General features: G+C 45.4%; 1 pseudogene across 1 annotated transcript in view; it reads left to right on the forward strand.

The window, feature by feature from the left end:
* Positions 1-1,738: 1,738 nt before the first annotated feature.
* Positions 1,739-18,042, forward strand: part of LOC149124936 (carboxypeptidase E-like) — a 29,810-nt pseudogene continuing 13,506 nt past the window's right edge. The window contains exons 1-5 of the transcript XR_016211750.1: positions 1,739-1,910; positions 5,351-5,547; positions 7,532-7,699; positions 14,395-14,512; positions 16,318-16,500. The product of XR_016211750.1 is annotated as a carboxypeptidase E-like (transcript). The remainder of the gene's footprint in view (positions 1,911-5,350; positions 5,548-7,531; positions 7,700-14,394; positions 14,513-16,317; positions 16,501-18,042) is intronic.

Raw genomic sequence — 18,042 nt, forward strand, 5'->3', positions numbered from 1 at the left:
TGCTGACAGTGGTCTTTCTCGCAGTAGTTGTGGCAAAGAATGGACCTTGCTTTAAGTTTCTTTCTTTTCTGATTGATTTATTTTTTGATCTTTATAATATATAAGTTGGGCAAATTGAGAGTTAATTTGTACTTCAAATTCTTTGCCCACTGGAGTTTGGAATTAGTGTTGTTATTTCTTCATGAAAAGTGTGGAGCTAATTTTAAAAACTTAGAAATTATTCTTATTTTGTTCTGATGGGAAGGCAGATCCAACCAGGTCCATTACCTGTTCTGAACAGCATATAAAACTATAATATCCGGCCCCGCTAGGCTGGGTTGCATTTGTCAGATGATTGCTCTGTGTCACGGGAAGTCGCTGGAAGATCACGACATGACATTGTGGGGAGATGGATGCAGGGAAATACTCTTTCTGCCTAGCCACGCACCCTGTGCAAATAGGACTCCTCCTCCATTGCCAGATCAGCACCTCAGGATTACTGTGCAAGAAGCAGAGGTGAGGTCAAGAGTGAGCGAGACCACATATGAATGCACAGACAGCCGTCCCCAAGTGTCCCAGGAGCCCGGCTTCTTGCTGCCTTTTGCTCCCATTGCCAGGAGAGAGATGCGCTAGCTCTGGACTGCATGCATTGCCCAGCGCCTCCACCAGCAGTGACGCACCTGGCAGCTGCAGCCCTGTGAAACCTGGGGTTTGTCCTTCTGTAAACACCGTAAACAGGAAGGCATACGTCAGCCATCTCTCAGCCTGCTGTAAACCTGCCTTTTGTAGCTGCAGAAAAGAACATTAGGTGGTGATGAAGAGCTCTCCCTTTTTAAAAAAAACATTTCAAATAAACGGAAGGGGCACGGACAGAGAAGGGGTTCCCTCAAAACCCAGTGTCTTCCATTCGATTCCTATTTGTGGATTAAGGATGCTGCAGGCAAAGTTTCTTTGGAGCTCATTGTTTAGAATGTACAACAAAAATAGCCTCCGAGAGCTGCTTGCCAGGAGAGAGGCTTTGCCGTGACCATGGAGATTAATCTTCTTCATGGGAAATCAGCTGTTCACAGCACCGCCACAGAATGGCTCTTCCTGCCTGGGTGTTCCGTGGAGCAGCCAGTCCTGGGCTGTCGCCCCCTGATGCCCAAGTCCCTTGCACTGTTCCAGGAAGGTTGTCCATGGCTGTGGCCGTGGCTGGTTGGGGTGGGGGAAGCCAGACTTCTTCATTTATTCATTTACTCGTGAATTTACTGAATCATTGTCTGTGGCGCTCTCACTATGTTCCAGACTACGCTGGGTACAGGTGACACACGAGTGAGCTAAAGTTGACGCCATCCCAGTGCTGAGGGTCCTAGCAGTTCTGGGGGGACAGTAGGGGAGCCAGATGGCCCCATCATTAAATGTATGTTTACAGATTGAGGTATGAGAATTGGCAAAGGGGCTGGAACTAGGTGACAGTTACTCTGAGGAAGCTGTATGTGTGCGGTATTAGGATCTGAGGGCAGGGTGTGTGTCTGAGCAGAGAACATTCCAGGCAAGAGAGGAGGGAAGGCATGGGACCTCAGGGGTGACAGGAATACCCCAGGCCAGCCTGAAGAAGACAGGCATAGAGGTTAAAATTGATTAGGTTTGTGAGCTGTTAGACCACGCCTTCGGCATGCCCCTGTGTGACCTCATGCCCCTAACTGGCCACACCTGAGGGCCCACCGGCCAATCAGGTTAATTAACCACTCCCCTTTGGAAGTGGGTTAAAAGCCTGGGACAGGGTGTGTCCAGCCATTTACCTACTGGCCTCTAGCCAGTAGGGGGCTGGCTGCAGCCCTGGGCCTCCAGGGCACGTGCCCCCCACCCCCCCATGCTTCCTGGCCTAGATGCTTTTCCACGTGGCTGATTCCTGGTACTTGGTATGAACCCAGATCTACCTCTCTCTAGTAGGTAAAGCCCTCACTCTCCTATGCATCTTTTTTTTTTTAAGATTTATTTTATTTATTTGAAAGAGTTACAGAGAGAAGTAGAGACAGAGAGACACAGAGAGGTCTTCCATCTGCTGGTTCACTCCCCAGATGGCCGCAGCAGCTGGAGCTGAGCTGATCCGAAACAAGGAACCAGGAGCAGGGGCCCAAGGACTTGGGCCATCTTCTACTGCTATCCCAGGCCACAGCAGATCGCTGGACTGGAAGAGGAGCAGCTGGGACTTGAACTGGCGTGCATATGGGATGCTGGCACTGCAGGCCAAGGCTTTAAGCAACTGTGCCACAGCGCTAGCCCCTAACTTATGCATCTTTTGCACTGAATAAAAGTTTAAAATGTACCATGCTGCCTCATTCATGTATGCCAGTATTCAGAATTCTCTGAATATTAAGCAAGAACCCACACAGGCTTATTAATATTGGGAACTTATTAATAAGCATATGGTGATATTGTATGGCACCCCAAATTCCAATAACATGTGGCACCTCAGATGGGACTTTCAGGGAACTTTAAGGGACTACATTTTGATACATATTTTAGGGGGCCAAATTCCGATATCAAGACCATGTAGCAGTTAGAGATCTTGTAGAGAATTTTGTGTCAATTCTGAAGGCAAGTGGGAGGTTAGTGATGGGTTTTCATGTACCGGTGACCTGATGAGTGCTGTGTTTTGTAAAGATAACTCTTGCGGGGCCGGTGCTGTGGCACAGTGACGCAGTGGGTTAACGCCCTGGCCTGAAGTGCTGGCATCCCATATGGGCACCGGTTCAAGACCCGACTGCTCCACTTCCCATCCAGCTCTCTGCTGTGGCCTGGGAGAACAGTAGAAGATGGCCCAAGTGCTTGGGCTCCTGCACCCACGTGGGAGACCCGGAAGGAGCTCCTGGGTCCTGGCTTTGGATGGGCGCAGCTCCGGCTGATGTGGCCAATTGGAGAGTGAACCATCAGATGGAAGAATTCTCTCTCTCTGCCTTTCTTTCTCTCTGTGTGTAACTCTGACTTTCAAATAAATAAATAAATCTTAAAAAAATAAAAAGATAACTCTGGCTTTGAGGAGAAAGGGGCCTGGAGACAGTCCTGAGAGGCAGGTGGAACACTGCAGCTTAACACCGTGGGACTGGCTAGTTTCGTATCCGACATTCCTTGGTGCTCCCTCCTCTTTGAGCAGTGCTCAGGTGCTATGGGTGCTCCCCCAGACCCTGTATTCCTTGCGTTTGGAGACACACCTTATTTGCTCTTGGGGCTTCTGTAGTATCCTGGACACCAAGATTTGCGTCTACTCTGTGTGTCTTACAAAATGCCGTCTTTAAACAACGTGGCTAAGTGACTATGAGTTTGGTATTTCTTCTTGAAATGATTTTCAAACACTTGCTCCCAGAGAAGTAATAGGCAATGTTCAGTGTGCTCCTCTCCACTCCCGGGTTGTGGGCCAAGCTCAGAGCTGCACCAGCCTCTCCCGCCTCCCTGGCTGCTTGCTCTCCTTTTCTTTACATACAGGGCTACTGCAACTCCTCCTGTGCCTCAATGAAATTAATACATTGGGGGGAGGTGGTATAAAGTGCGTGAGAGACACAGGAAGAAGAGAGTTACTGTCACTTCTGAACTCAGAAGCCAAGGAACTGCTTCCTCTCATGCCTTCTCGTTTGTTCTCGCACCTTCTGGGCGAGTCTGGTTTTATTAAGAATCTCTCTGTCCAAGTCAAATCCGAGGGGGTATAAATAGCACTGCTCCTACCCCCATCTGACCCGCAGATGAAGATTAGCATAAACTCAGCCGGAGAGGTCAACAGGAGGACGAGGACCTGGGTTCTGGGTTAGTAGCCACTGAAATCAGACACTCAGAATCTCAGGCGAAGAATCTTTAGATACCAGGGCATTCACAGGAGAAAAGGAATTCCGGCTATTTTTCTCGTGCCAGGAGCAGGCGGTCCCAGATGGGAGAATCCTCGGACTGCAGAGGCTGGGCCTGTGGGCTGGATGAGCGTGAAAGGAGCAGAGCGCCAGGGTTACCTTGGGCCACTTCGCTCTGCCTTCTCCTTGCTCCTGCAAAACCGCGTCGGAAAGCAGCAGAGACAGGCGACTGCGATTTGTGTTTGGGTGCCGAGCCCTTCAACACAACCTGTGCTCTTCAGGCAGCCTTGGAGCCATAATGAAAACACAGTCCCTGCCTTCCATAGTTCAGTGAGCTGTTGTAAAGAAAAGCTAGATTATGTGTGCTAAAGCACCATGCAATGACAAGATAAAATGGGGGAGTAATAATACCATGATACCATGGAAAACAAGCGCAGCAAACACGTAGCTCTTGCTTATTGCCAGGCACTGTTCTGAGTTTACATTCACGATTTCACTTAGTTCTCACTGTAACCTTTTGAGGGGAAAGTCTGTTGCTATCTTTATATTTCAGATAGGTGATGAGAACCACGGAGACCTGGAGGAACTCTAAGTAAGCCATCCAGGAAGGACTGGTGCTAGGATTTGAACCCAGGCTGATTCCTTTTAACCACTATGGTTTAGAGGGAAAAAAAGCCACAAAAGCATAAACTTTTGCCCACACTAGAAGACCAGCATTTGAATCCTGGCTTCACGGGCTGTGTTGTGTGGTCAGACTCTTAGGCAGCCTGGCTCTCAGCATGCTCATCAATGAAAACACTTGTAGATGTTTGGTGGGGATCAAATAAGAAAACATGCCAAATATAGTGTTTAGCCAACAAGAGTCATGTTAGCAGCTTATTAATAGATTTTGGTGGTGGGGTAGTTTGGTCAGACTGTCACTAAAAAAGAAATACCACAGCCCAGGTGGATTGAACAACAGGTTTATTTTCTCATGGTTTTGGAGGCTACAAGTCCAAGATCAAGGTGCCACTGAGTGGGTTTCCACTGAGTGCTGAGGGCTCTTGTCCTGGCTTGCCATCACCTTCCTGCCATGTCCTCACATGGCCTTTCCTGTGTTGAGGGGAGGGAGGAGAGAGAGGGAGGGAAGGAGGGAGGGAGATAGAAATAGAGAATAGAGTTATCTTTTGTCTCTTCTTCTAAAGACATCAGTCATGTTGGATTATGACCTCACCTTTATAACCTCATTTAACCTAAATTACCTCTGTAAATGCCTTATCTCCAAATTACAGTCACACTGGGCACTAGGCCTTCAACCTATGAATGTCAGTGGACACAGTTCAGTCCCTAGCAGGTGGGAAGCTGAGGAGAGAGGGCTGGGAGAGAAAGGATGTTTCTAGAGTTTTAATGTGTAAGGTAGATGTCTCAGGCATCGCCTCAGGGAGGAAAGGAAGCTGTGGCTATGTGTCGTCCGGCAGTAGGGAGAAGAGATCGTCACCAGTGTGTGCTATTTGCTTTCTCTTTGGTATTATGGAAAACGTCTTTCTATTTTCTATTTTTGATCTTGCCAGGTGAGCCTGAATTTAAATACATTGGGAATATGCACGGTAATGAGGCTGTTGGAAGGGAACTGCTCATTTTCCTGGCCCAGTACTTATGCAACGAATACCAGAAGGGGAATGAGACAGTCGTCAACCTGATCCACAACACCCGAATCCACATTATGCCTTCGCTGAACCCCGACGGCTTTGAGAAGGCAGCATCCCAGGTGGGTGCCCGGCTGGTCAGGTGGGGCTGGCCTTCCTCGTGATCCATGTGCTTGTACATATGTACACATCTCTAAGTAATGCTGTCATCTGGAGTTTCCACAAGGCTCACTGGAGAGTAAAAGTGGTACAGAATTCAGCTGGCTGGTAAGAAAATAAGCCAGAATGTGAGGGGTTAAAGAATTTCTTCTTCAGCAGAGACTGAATGAGAAGTTTTGTTAATCAGTTAATTTTTAATAATGTTTTGCTTGTGTTGTTAAATAATTCCGATTAATTCATCCTCGTTTATGACTAGATAAATTTCCTTCTAAAAATTTGCCAGTATGAAAAATACTGCTCTGTATTGAAGGGGAATCCCTCGGCTAGGTCTGGATGAGTCAGGGACACAGCGCCCTCTACTGAAACCAAGGAGGAAGAGCTTCTGGCCAGACCAATGTTTTAATAGCTGTCTAATCTTTGGTTAATCATGAGAAAAATTAAAAAAAAAAAATAAATAAAAAAAAAAAAATAAAACAGAGGCCAGCCCCGTCGCACACTAGGTTAATTCTTCGCCTGCGGCGCTGGCATCCCATTTGGACACCAGTTCTAGTCCCGGTTGCTCCTCTTCCAGTCCAGCTCTCTGCTGTGGCGTGGGAAGGCAGTGGAGGATGGCCCAAGTGCTTGGGCCCCTGTACCCACGTAGGAGACTGGGAAGAAGCTCCAGGCTCCTGGCTTCAGATCAGCGCAGCTCCGTCTGTTGCGGCCATTTGGGGGGTGAACCAACGGAAGGAAGACCTTTCTCTCTCTCTCTCACCGTCTGTAATTCTACCTGTCAAATAAATAAATAAAAATCTTAAAAAAAAAAAACAAATAAAACAAAAAATAACTCGCCAATAAACTAAAAAAAATGTGATATACTTTGGCTGTTAGAGAGCTAGAAATGAATGGTATTTAAGAGAAGCTATAGAGTGTATTCTCATTTTGATTGGACAGGATTGGGGATATAATATTTGCGGTTTTCTTCAGTTTGAAATAATTTTCCTATTGTATGGGAACACAAGTAAAGCTTTTAATTTTTATTTTTTAAAGTAAATATTTTTTTTGTGTAGCTGCAATTAAGAAAATCCAGGGACCCAGTAGTTTGACATCTACTCACAGAGTAAATTTCTGTAAATAAGTATAATATTGATATGCTTTCCAAAGTTATAGGAGAAAAATTCTAGTAACAAAACTAAGTTATTTGATGTCTTAATGTGATATTGATCTTATAAGACAGATGAGTAAAAGATTATCATTGTTGTTTGGTGTCTTACAGATTTTTATTTCTCACAGTCTAAGGTATATAGGAGTACATGACTTAAAATTCCATCATAGACTTGAAGTAATTTAATCATAAAACAAAATTCACAACATTAAACCGAGTATCTTGGAAATTCATTAAGTTTCTAGGTTGTAGCACAGTGAAAAGAAGCATTTAAATTGGACAGAAATTCCTCAAATCGCAAGACTCTAGAACTTTTGTTCTAGAGCTTGTTTTTCTTCTTGAGGACTACTGGAAGGAGATGTGTTATTAAAACATGAATTATTCATGTTGGACTTATTTTAAGCTTCTAATCTTATTTAATGATTCTTTTAAATATTTAAAAATAGTTTGCTGTGATTTAGAGGCAACGAATATTTTAGTTAAATCTAAATACAGAATGTATGCTATTATTAATTAATATATACTGAATTTTTTGAAATTGAATGACACATACCTCTTAAATACTTATTAACACTTAAAATATGATTCATCGAAAATATTTTCAAAATATCCAAACAAGTACCTTAAATCGATACCTTCATTCTTTTGTAAGTAAAATGGTGAAAATTGCATTATGGGAGGATATCATTGAAATGAATACTTAATCCTTATTTTAAACTTATTTTAAAAACCATGAATAGAGACCTTATAGTTACACAATGCCGAATAACTGAGCATCTTTGTGATTTTTTTTTTTTTTTTAGCCTGGTGAGCTCAAGGATTGGTTTGTGGGTCGAAGCAACGCCCAGGGAATAGATTTGAACCGGAACTTCCCAGACTTGGATAGGATCGTGTACGTCAATGAGAAAGAAGGTGGCCCCAATAACCATCTGCTGAAAAACCTGAAGAAGATTGTGGATCAGAACGCAAAGGTCGACCATACGTGTCGTCGTCGTTTTCCGGGCTGTGTCCTCTAAGCTAAGGCGATGGGCCCTCACGTGTTTGTTCTTCCTGAAGGATGCAGGCATGCGGCGGGCATCTGCCCTGTCACCTGCCGTGGTTTCAGTTACCCACCACCATCTCAGTCCAAAACGATTAAATGGGCAATTCCAGAAATAAACAGTTCACTAAGCTTTACATTGCGAGCTGTTCAGAGTAGCGCGATGGAACCTCGGGCTGTCCCACTCCATCCTCCCTGGCTGTGAGTCGTCCCTAAAGCATCCACACTGTATCTGCCACCCCACCATTCAGTGGTGTCTCTGTTAAAGAGATCAGCTGTCATGTTGTCACAGGGTTTTGTTCAAGTCATTCTTGAACAGTTTCCGGGATTGGGACCCCGATGTGTGAGAATAGTGACGTTGGCTATTTTATTACAGTATATCATTATAGCTCTATTTTCTTGTGAGTTATTGTTAATCTGTGACTGTGCCTGACTTACAAATTAAACTTTATCAGAGGGATGGATGTCTAGCAAAAAGCATCTTATAGAAAGGGCTTGGGAGTACCTGCAGGCATTCACTGCAGGTCTCAGAAAAGGGGCGAAGACTGTCACGTGTGGAGTAGTTAACTCTGACATGAAAGTCATGGCCAGCGGGCTGGTGCTGGACGTGAGTCCTGCTCTCTGGAATTGGGTTCAGGGGTGGGGACAGAAGGGAGGAACCCAGAATGGGCATCTCAGTCACCACGGCCCTGGATCTGTGTCCCTGTAAGTTCTCTTCAAGGTCTCCTGGCTCCATCGCTCTAGCTCCAGACCTTTGGTGGAGCTCCATTCTCACTTTCACCTGCTCGCTGGGTCCCTTTGCCCAGTGGAACCCAGGGCCGCAAGCTTAGCTTCTCTGGAAACAACTATTTTCTCTTAGAGTCACTATTCTTCCATTATCCTGATCATGAAAACCTTTGATTTTTCTGCTCCCCGCCCTCACCAGCAGTGAGTTCCCACAGCTCCCACCTCTGCAGTCTCCTTTCCTTTGCAAAGACACCCCACAGCTTTAATTCAGGTCCCCACGGTCTGCTCTGCTGGGTGAGACTCCCACTCTTTGTGTCTAGCCTCTCTCCATTCTATTGAGTTTTCTCAGATTGCTCCACAGTGAACCTCTCCACCCCCCCCCCACAGTTACTCTTTTGCTTCAGACCTTGCCAGTGGTCCATAAAGTGAAGAATGCTGACAGAGTGAAAAGCCAGTATGGGAGAACAGTGTGATGGTGAAACTCGGAGACCCTGACTCAAGTTCTGGCTCCGAGATTTGCTGTGTGAACTTTGAAAGGTTACTTGACATCTCTGTGCTTCAGTGTCTTCATCGGGGATGTGGAGACAGCAGCAGTGTCCATCTCATAAGATGCTCATAGAGACTGAAAGAGTTAACAGGTGTAGGGCGTGAGGTCGGGAGCCAGAACTGTTATCATCTCCGTGTAATTTCTCAGCGCTTCCTGTTAGGGAGGTACTCAGGACTAGATGGACACATACTCACTCAGCACTGGTGTCTTCAAACCAACATTTTTTCAGTGCTGCAGAGAAGCTGAGCCCACAAGGAAGAAGCGCAGGAGGCAGCTCTCAGTTCCTGCTTGGTTGCCGCAGGCAATTCTTGCTCTAAGTGGGAGGGGGAAAGAGCCATTTCCCCACCTGTTATAGCTTCAGGGTCATTCACAAGTCCCTTGGCCCCTGGAAGCTGCCAGCTGGCTCACCCCTTAATCTGGCTTGGATGCTTGGTACAACCACACCCTCTCCTTGTTCCCAGGATTTTGTTTTCTGACAGTTCAGTGCCTGGCTCTGAATCGTCCCCAGGCCTGGGATCCCTTGCCTTTGCTCCCAGGTCCCCCCCGGGCAATGTCCCTCTGCTCTTGAGGATGCGTCCTGAGAAGCCTTGCTCTGTGTTCTCCAGGGCAGTGCTCACTGTCGCAGGAGCATTCCTCCTCTCACCGGGATTTGTTTATGTGGCTGCCTTTCTCCATGAGTCTGCATCTTACCCCCTTGTTCCCAGGGCCTGCTATGACTGAAGGTGCAATCCAGTCTCACAAGCAAATCTGAAAAATGTAGGATGTGAAAGTGCAGTCACGAACAATCCAGGCTGGGACACTGGGGAGAGGGTCCTCAGGCAGAGGGTCCCGGATTGTTGACCTAAATTCTCGACATTCTGCTGCCTGTGTTTAGGAGTCCTCCCAGAAACCTGGGCTCAGCCTACAGGCGGAGGCTGGGCTGCCTCTGGGCTGCCAAGGGCTAGGCTCTGGCAGGACCTTCTAAGTGAGTGACCAGAGCTTCCCTGCCTGGGAGTCACAGACACACTCGCTGCTTCTCAGCCCCCCCTCCCCCCAAAGTACCTTTTCCAGGGAGAGGGAGAGCTGGACAGGCGGAGGGCCAGCGAAGAGGGTACAGTCCTGTTAGTATGACTTCAGCAGAAACAAAACTCTGGCCTCAGACTTTCCCATCTTTGTCTTTGTTGAACCCGCCTTTGTTACATCTGAGAAGCAAGGAAAATAATTTCTGGCACCTGATATGGAAGAATTGTGAACTGAACTCATGTTGACCAGATGTTTGATTGGCAACTTTGTGCAAGTGACATTATTTCCAGCTTGCACCACCTTCTCCATCCCAGCTTTAACCGGGATAATATTTGTGTAATCTCTAGATATTTTTGTATTTCCAGCTTAGGCAATATTTGCTTAAATGATGCATGCTCATTGGTATTATTATTTTTTTTAAATATTTATTTGAAAGGCAGAATGACAGACGAAGAAAGAGAGAGAGAAAGAAAAAGAGACAGATTTTCCATTTGCTGGTTTACTCCCCAAATGCCTGCAATAGCCAGAGCTGAGCCAAGTTGAAGCCAAGAGCCTAGAACTCTATCCAGGTTCCCCCTATGTGTGGCAGGGACCCAAGTACTTGGCTTATCACCTGCTGCCTCACAGACATGTTAGCAGGAAACTGGATTGGCAACAGGGCAGGGAGTTGAGGGCAGAACTCAATCCCAGACCCTCCAAAATGGGATGCTGGCTTCCTAAGTGGTGGCTTAACCTGATTGTACCACAATGCCTATGCCGGTGGTATTCTTTTAAATAAGAACTTTTATTGAGGGGCTGGTGCCGTGGCTCACTTGGTTAATCCTTCGCCTGCGACACCAGCATCCCATACGGGTGCTGGGTTCTAGTCCCGGTTGCCCCTCTTCTAGGCCAGCTCTCTGCTGTGGCTCTGGAAGGCAGTGGAGGATGGCCCAAGTGCTTGGGCCCCTGCACCCGCATGGGAGACCAGGAGGAAGCACCTGGCTCCTGGCTTCAGATTGGTGCAGTGCCGGCCATGGCTGCAATTTGGGGGATGAACCAACGGAGTGAAAACCTTTCTTTCTGTCTCTCTCTCTCACTGTCTATAACTCTACCTATCAAATTAAAAAAAAAAAAAAAAACAAAACTTTTGTTGAAAAAAACCAAAAAACAAAAAATCAATGCCGCTACTTTTTCTAGATAAATGCAAATTAAAGAAAAATACATGGAAATCAAAGTTTAATCCCCTTCCTGAAACATAAAGCAAGATGTGTTTACTGTATACTGATTCTTCAGTAAAGCTGTTTATAATTGGGGGATGGTATTGTGCGTGTCTTGTGCCTTGTCTCCGTTTCCCCAGTTTGTCAGTAAGAATGTGGGAGTGTTAAGACCCAGCAGGGAAGAGACAGTTGGCAGGGATTTCATAAGCGTCACTATATATCCCCTCCCACTCCCTTCCCTTCGCCCCTGATACCTCTGTCTGTGTATATCACACCTAGGAATGCTTTGGAATCGCAAGGTTAGCTCTGCTGTTTGCTGGGCCAGCCTTCCCCTGTTAGAGATGCAGATTCCAGCTGATATGGCTCCATGGAGTCTGGGGTGTGTGCTGTGGCCTTGGTGGTGGAAGGAGTTGACATTCTCCACGAGCCCCTGGTGCTCCGGGGCCCCCCTGAGATGGGCCGCGAGGCCAACACTCTCCTGGCCCCTCTGAGCCTCTCTGCCTAGAGCTTCCTCTTGCTCTTCTTCCTGCTGGGTCGTTTCTCACCTGCTCTTGAACTGTCGGTCCAGCTGCCTCCCCTGTCATCCAGGCTCAGTGGATGAAAATGCATCCCATAATTTGTTGAGTTTATACTTACCTTTAATGGTTACCGTTGTGAAGAAACCTAAATCAAATGAGGAACTTCAAACAGTCCATGGAAAAATCAGGGAGCAGCTGTTTGGCCTAGCACCGTGCCTGGGTCCCACGTTGAAGTGCCCGAGTTTGAGTTCTGGCTCCTGCTGCTGGCTCCAGCTTCCTGCTAGCATGCTGGAAGGTGGCAGTGATGGCGCAGGCGATTGGGTCCTTGCCACCCATGTGAGAGACTCAAACTGTATTCCCAGCTCCAGGCTCCAGCTCTGGCCCAGCCCGGCCTCAGTTGTTGTAGGCATCTGGGGAGTGAACTGGAGGATAGGAGGTTTATCTCTCTCTGTCTCTGAAATAAAGAAACAAAAAAATTTTAAAGTTTATAGAAAAGTAGAGTTAACAGATATGTTTAATTTGGTGTAAAACTTTTGAAATCCATGCATAACCTTTTTATGGTATGTATTTTCTATACATTTTTAATACCACTCCTAGAGTTTCAACTTGTTTTGGGAGCCAAAGTCATCTAATGATACAGCCTAATATTTGAGCTGCATTTACAGTCTTTAAATGGAAGTTCAAAGTTAATGAAGAATTTATTTTTATTTGAGAGACAGAGACAGATGCACGTAGATATTCCTCTTCAAACGCCCTCAGTAGCTGGGGCCGGGCTGGCAACTTAATCTTAGTCTCCTACATGGCTGGCAGGGAGCCAAGTCCTTGAGCCCTCACCTACTGCCTCCCAGGGTGCACATTAGCAGGAAGTTAGAAATGAGAGCAGAGCCAGGACTTAAAGCCAGGCACTCTGATGTGGGATGAGGGCCACTCAAGTGATATCTTGGCCACTGTAGCAAATGCCTGCCCCCAAGTGCAGGCTGTAAAGATAGGCCACAGCTGGTTTTAGGTTCCACAGTGGCTTGATCTTAGGGGTGTCTTGGTGTCTTCTCGGTGGGCCACTTAAATGTGAGGAGTTCTCAAAAAGTTCTTTAGGTAGCAAAGTTATGAGTAATTTTAATTTTCTTGTTTGTGACTATCTGTCTCCTCTACAGTTTGTGCAGTGAGCATTTGTTAATAGTGAGGGTAAAATCCACCAACCAGACAAATAGCAAAAATAATACCCTAATCTTTTTGTAACCAACATACAATAAGTTCACGAATTTTTGGAGTATGGTATGATAATACAGCAAACACATTGTGGGGTGATCAAATCAGGGTATCTACTGTTTCTCTTTCCTTAAACATTTACCATTTCTTTGCATTGAGAGCCTCTGGACTCCTTTTTCTAGTTCTTTATACAACATGCAATAAGTTGTTGTAAGCTATAGTCACCCTGCCATGTTGTAGAACATTACAACTTATTCTTCCAGTTAGCCATGTTTTGCTACCCCTTAACAATATCCTAAATCACCCTTTTCCACAGTTCTGAGTAGCACATGTGAAGAATAGGAGAGTTTTCTGCAGTGACGCTGACATACTAAGAGTAATGTGTGTCTTTGGATTGGAATCCTCACCTGTGTGGACTTGTGCATGGTATTTCACACCCCCCAGCATCAGATTCTCCCCTGGGAAGTGGAGCTCCCTGTCTTTGTATACCCAGTGAGGTGTTATGAAGTGCAATAAAATAGCATATATGAGAACTGTTCATAAGCCAAACTGGGATACACAAATACATGATCTCACCCTGACCAGCAACCCATATGGATGCCTTTAGAATTGCTGTCCCAAAGAACAGTACAGATCACATCTCCAGGGACAGCTTTTTTCTTTTTACCACAGAAATACTTGGAGTTTTAGAATCTCCCCCACTGCTATTAAAAGCTCATCATATAAAAGTATCAAGTTTTTGGCTCCAGATTAATTTTTTGGTATAATTTTTTCTCCTTTGTTTTGCTTCCAAGATATGAGGGGATGTGAATCATTCAAAAAACTCAACATGAATTCCTGAAACGTGTGCTTTTGTTTGTAAATTTAAGATGATCATTCCAAAGTAAACTGAGATTTTATAGTTACCTCTAAAATAGACCCAGACTAATATTCTTTTATAGGGACAGTGTTTGAAGTAGTAGAAGAAAACTGGAAAAATAGTAAGCCAAAGTTGGAAATAAAAATCTACCACGTGTTTGAAGAACCTTAGATGAGGAACTCTGCTCTGTAGGCCAACTGTTATCTTCTCTCCTTATCTTATTCTTAACTATTACGAGCCGAGATGCATGAGCTATGACAGATCAGCTAAAGCTGTCCCGACATTTGTAAGTGATTTGCAGGTTTGTTTTCAATTTACCAAAGAGAGAAAAACAGACAGAACTTGTAAAGAAATTTAAGTGCTATTGAAATATTTTTTATTATACATCTGAGAAAGATAGATATGGGGGCTGCTGCTCTTACAGGAAACTTTTCCAATGAAAACAACCGCAAAGTGGTTGAAATAGGACCAGGTTCCAGTTTTTTTTCTTGACCTTTCCTATGTCTTTGCTGTCATGAGAGCGTACCAATGACTCCAATTCATAGTCCTTTTCCTCTCCAATCTTTCATATAGCTTGCGCCTGAGACCAAGCCTGTCATTCACTGGATTATGGATATTCCTTTTGTGCTCTCTGCCAATCTCCATGGAGGAGACCTTGTGGCCAATTATCCCTACGATGAGACCAGGAGTGGTAGGTATTCTTGCCTGTCCAACTGGTTCATGGTTTGCAATGACTATGCTCAGTGAGGGTATATAGGATGACTTGTGTGATACTCTTTTAGATAACCAGTCATTAAGTGATAGACATACGTATTGTTTAACAGGAACATCCCCTAATAATTTCATTTAGCAGTGGCACATCTGTTGGACATAAAAAGACTGTAATGTTTTTTCAAAGCTTAGGTGAATAGAAACAGGATTTTTTTCAAAGGTGTATTTGTTTAACTTGAGAGGGAGAGGAAGAAGGAGAGGAGAGGCAAAGTGGCGGAGGGGAAGAGTGAGTGAGTGAGAGAGAACCTTCCTGTTCACTGGATCAGTTCCAAATGCTTGCAACAGGCGGGACTGAGTGAGTGGCTGGGGCAGAGCCAGGAGCCAGGTGTGCAAGTTCAGTCTCCCACGTGGGTAGCAGGAACCCAATAACTTGAGAGATCAGTGCAGCACTGCTGCCTCCAGTGTCTGCATTGGCAGGAAGCTGGAGCCAGAGCCAGAGTTGAACTCGGGCATTCTGATGGGGCGGCCTGTGTTCCAATGGCTAGGCTAGATTCCTGCCCCCCGCCCCCAAACATGATGCCGATAGAATACTTCTGAAAAGAAAAGAAGACAGAAGTCACAAAATTGGGTCGCTCCTGGTCACTGGTAAAAGGGAGCGATTACAGAAATTACATAGGCTTGTGCGCCAAGGACTTCCATACAGAGACAGCCTCCTGGTGCCTGGGCAGGGCGCCGTGACTCTGTGTATCTTGGTGTGCGCTTTTTCTGGGGATGCCAGGAAGGGGAACTGTTGCTTGGTCTCCTCCATGAGTTTCAGTTGCACCTCAGGTAGCGCAAGCTTTAGCTAGTTATTTCAGCTTATTTTTTCTTGCTCCAGGAAGTTTCCCGCATCGTATCCATTCCTGGGGACCTTGAAAGAGTTAGCGCTTTGTAAACATGTGATGATGCTTTTAGATATCGGGAAGCTTTGGGAGTTGAAGAAAGGTTAGCGAAACAAAATTGTTAAATAAACTTAGAAATTTTGTGGCTTGTCAGGAGCTGGGAAATTTGTAGGCTAGGAATACAAGAGGAGCTCCAAAAACCTCAAAAAACTCCAAAACGTGCAATTGAAAGATAAGTTTATAGGAAGTTTGGAATCCATGCATAGTTTTCACATAATACAGTTTTCTGTGAACCTTTTGAAGTCCCCTCATATTTTATAGTACATAAGTAAGAATTCAAAGCATAAAATTAATATGATGTATTTCTTCAATGTACATAGGAGATTTAAAACGAAATCTAAAGTAGAATACTGAATAGCTTGTGTGAGAGTGGTTCATAGAGTCAGTGAGGTTTGTGCAGGTGCATTTTTAAATAACATTTAATCAGCAGGATTGTCTCTGTTATCCTTACCTGAGTAAGAGTTCATGGGAAATGCATATTATGGGAAAACTATGGTTGCAAAATTTTTTTGCACCACAGTAACCTTATTCTTTAATTCCATTTTTCATGAACTTTTTGAAGTCCTGTTTTATGGCCTTATCAGATTTTCTTGTGAAGTTCCAGTTAGTAAGTGGCATATGCATTCTATCCAACTTCTCCATGGCAGTGCTAGGAGTGGAAGTTACAGAACCTAAGCACAATGGGTAATAGTTTAGTACTTAACCCTTCACCCCATTTCCCCTAGTGACATAGCTGGAAAAAAAAAGTACCAGTAAAAACTCAACACGGAATTGCTCCTTGGAAAAACAAGCAGGGTATTTTGATCAGTGTCGAGTCCCTTCATCTTGAGAATTATTTTTTCAGGAAGTGCTCATGAATACAGCTCCTGCCCAGATGATGCCATTTTCCAAAGCGTGGCTCAGGTGTACTCCTCTTTCAACTCAGTCATGTCTGACCCCAACCGGCCACCCTGTCGCAAGAATGATGATGACAGCAGCTTTGTAGAAGGCACAACCAACGGTGGTGCCTGGTATAGTGTGCCTGGCGGTGAGTTTCCATTCTGATCTTTGTTTATGTGGTGGTTGCTTATTGACAGTTACCACTGAGAGTCAGCCATTCATCCTCCTCCATTGTTATAGAGTACATTGAATTTACAGTTCTACCAATAAATATCCTGTCTATTTTGTGCAAATTTTTTGGTAACTAAGGCATACTTTTTCATGATACCTGTTTTCCATGAATTTTTTTCTCATTTGAGAGACTGAGAGAGATACAGACAACAAAGCTCCCATCTGCTGGTTTATTCCCCCAAAGCCTGCAATGGCCAGGGTTGGGTGGTTGCTGAAGCCAGGAGCCAGGAACTCAATTCATATCGTCCATGTGGGTGGCAGGGACCCAACTACTTGAGCCATCACCTACTGCCTCATAGGGTGCATATTAGCAGGAAGCTGTAACGAGAAGCAGTGCCAGGATTTGAATCCAGAAACTCCAATATGGGATGCGGTTGTCCAAATGAGCAGCTTAACTGCCAGGCTAAATGCCCACTCCCCCATGAACATTTTGCAGACCCCTCCTATGTAGCATCGAGCCTCCCACTCCATCAGGGATGTACTGTGATATTGGGGATTCAGGAAAGGGATAATATGTCAATCGTCGCACACGACTCTCCAAGGTCTTCCCTGATAGAAAGGTGAGCTTAGTGTTCATGTGTCCAATAGGAGAAGACATCAAAAAGTTCATGGAGGGGCTGGCGCTGTGGCTCACTTGGTTAATCCTCTGCCTGCGATGCCGGCATCCCATACGGGTGCTGAGTTCTAGTCCCGGTTGCTCCTCTTCCAGTCCAGCTCTCTGCTGTGGCCCAGGAAAGCAGTGGAGGATGGCCCAAGTGCTTGGGCCCTGCACCCACATGGGAGACCAGGAGAAAGCACCTGGCTCCCGGCTTCAGATCGGTGCAGCGCCGGCCATAGCGGCCATTTGGGGGGTGAACCAATGGAAGGAAGACCTTTCTCTCTGTCTCTATCTCTCATTGTTGATAACTCTGTCAAATAAATAAAAAATAATAAAAATAAAAATAAGAAGTTCATGGAAAACACAATACTAATTTGAAAATTCTATCCATGAACTTTTCTTTTTAGATAGAGATGATTTATTAATTATTTATTTGAAAGGGAGAAAGAGGCAGAGAGAGAGAGAGGGAGGAAAGGCGGGAGAGGTGGGGGGAGGGGAGAGAAAGAATACGAATTTCCCATCTACTGGTTCCCTCCTCAAAAGCCAGCAACAGCTGGTGCTGGGCCAGTCCAAACTGCAAACTCAATCCAGGTCCTGCATGCAGGTGGCAGGAACTCAAGCACTTGAGGCATCACCTGCTGCCTCCTAGGGTGTACATTACTAGGAAGCTGTAATGAGAAGTGGAAGAAGGACTCAAACTCAGGCAGTCCAGAATGCGATGTGAGCAAACCAAGCGCCATCTTTATAGCTGCACCAAGTGCCCACCCCTCCGTGAACTTTTTAAGGTTCCATTGTACCTTAGTAGGAATTGAATCTTTTACCTTGTTGTCTTTCTTGAAGCCCATTTCAGAAGCAGGGAAT

Source organism: Oryctolagus cuniculus, chromosome 8 (assembly GCF_051225735.1).
Source record: "Oryctolagus cuniculus isolate XC-2025 breed Fujian yellow rabbit chromosome 8, ASM5122573v1, whole genome shotgun sequence".
Lineage (NCBI taxonomy): Eukaryota > Metazoa > Chordata > Mammalia > Lagomorpha > Leporidae > Oryctolagus > Oryctolagus cuniculus.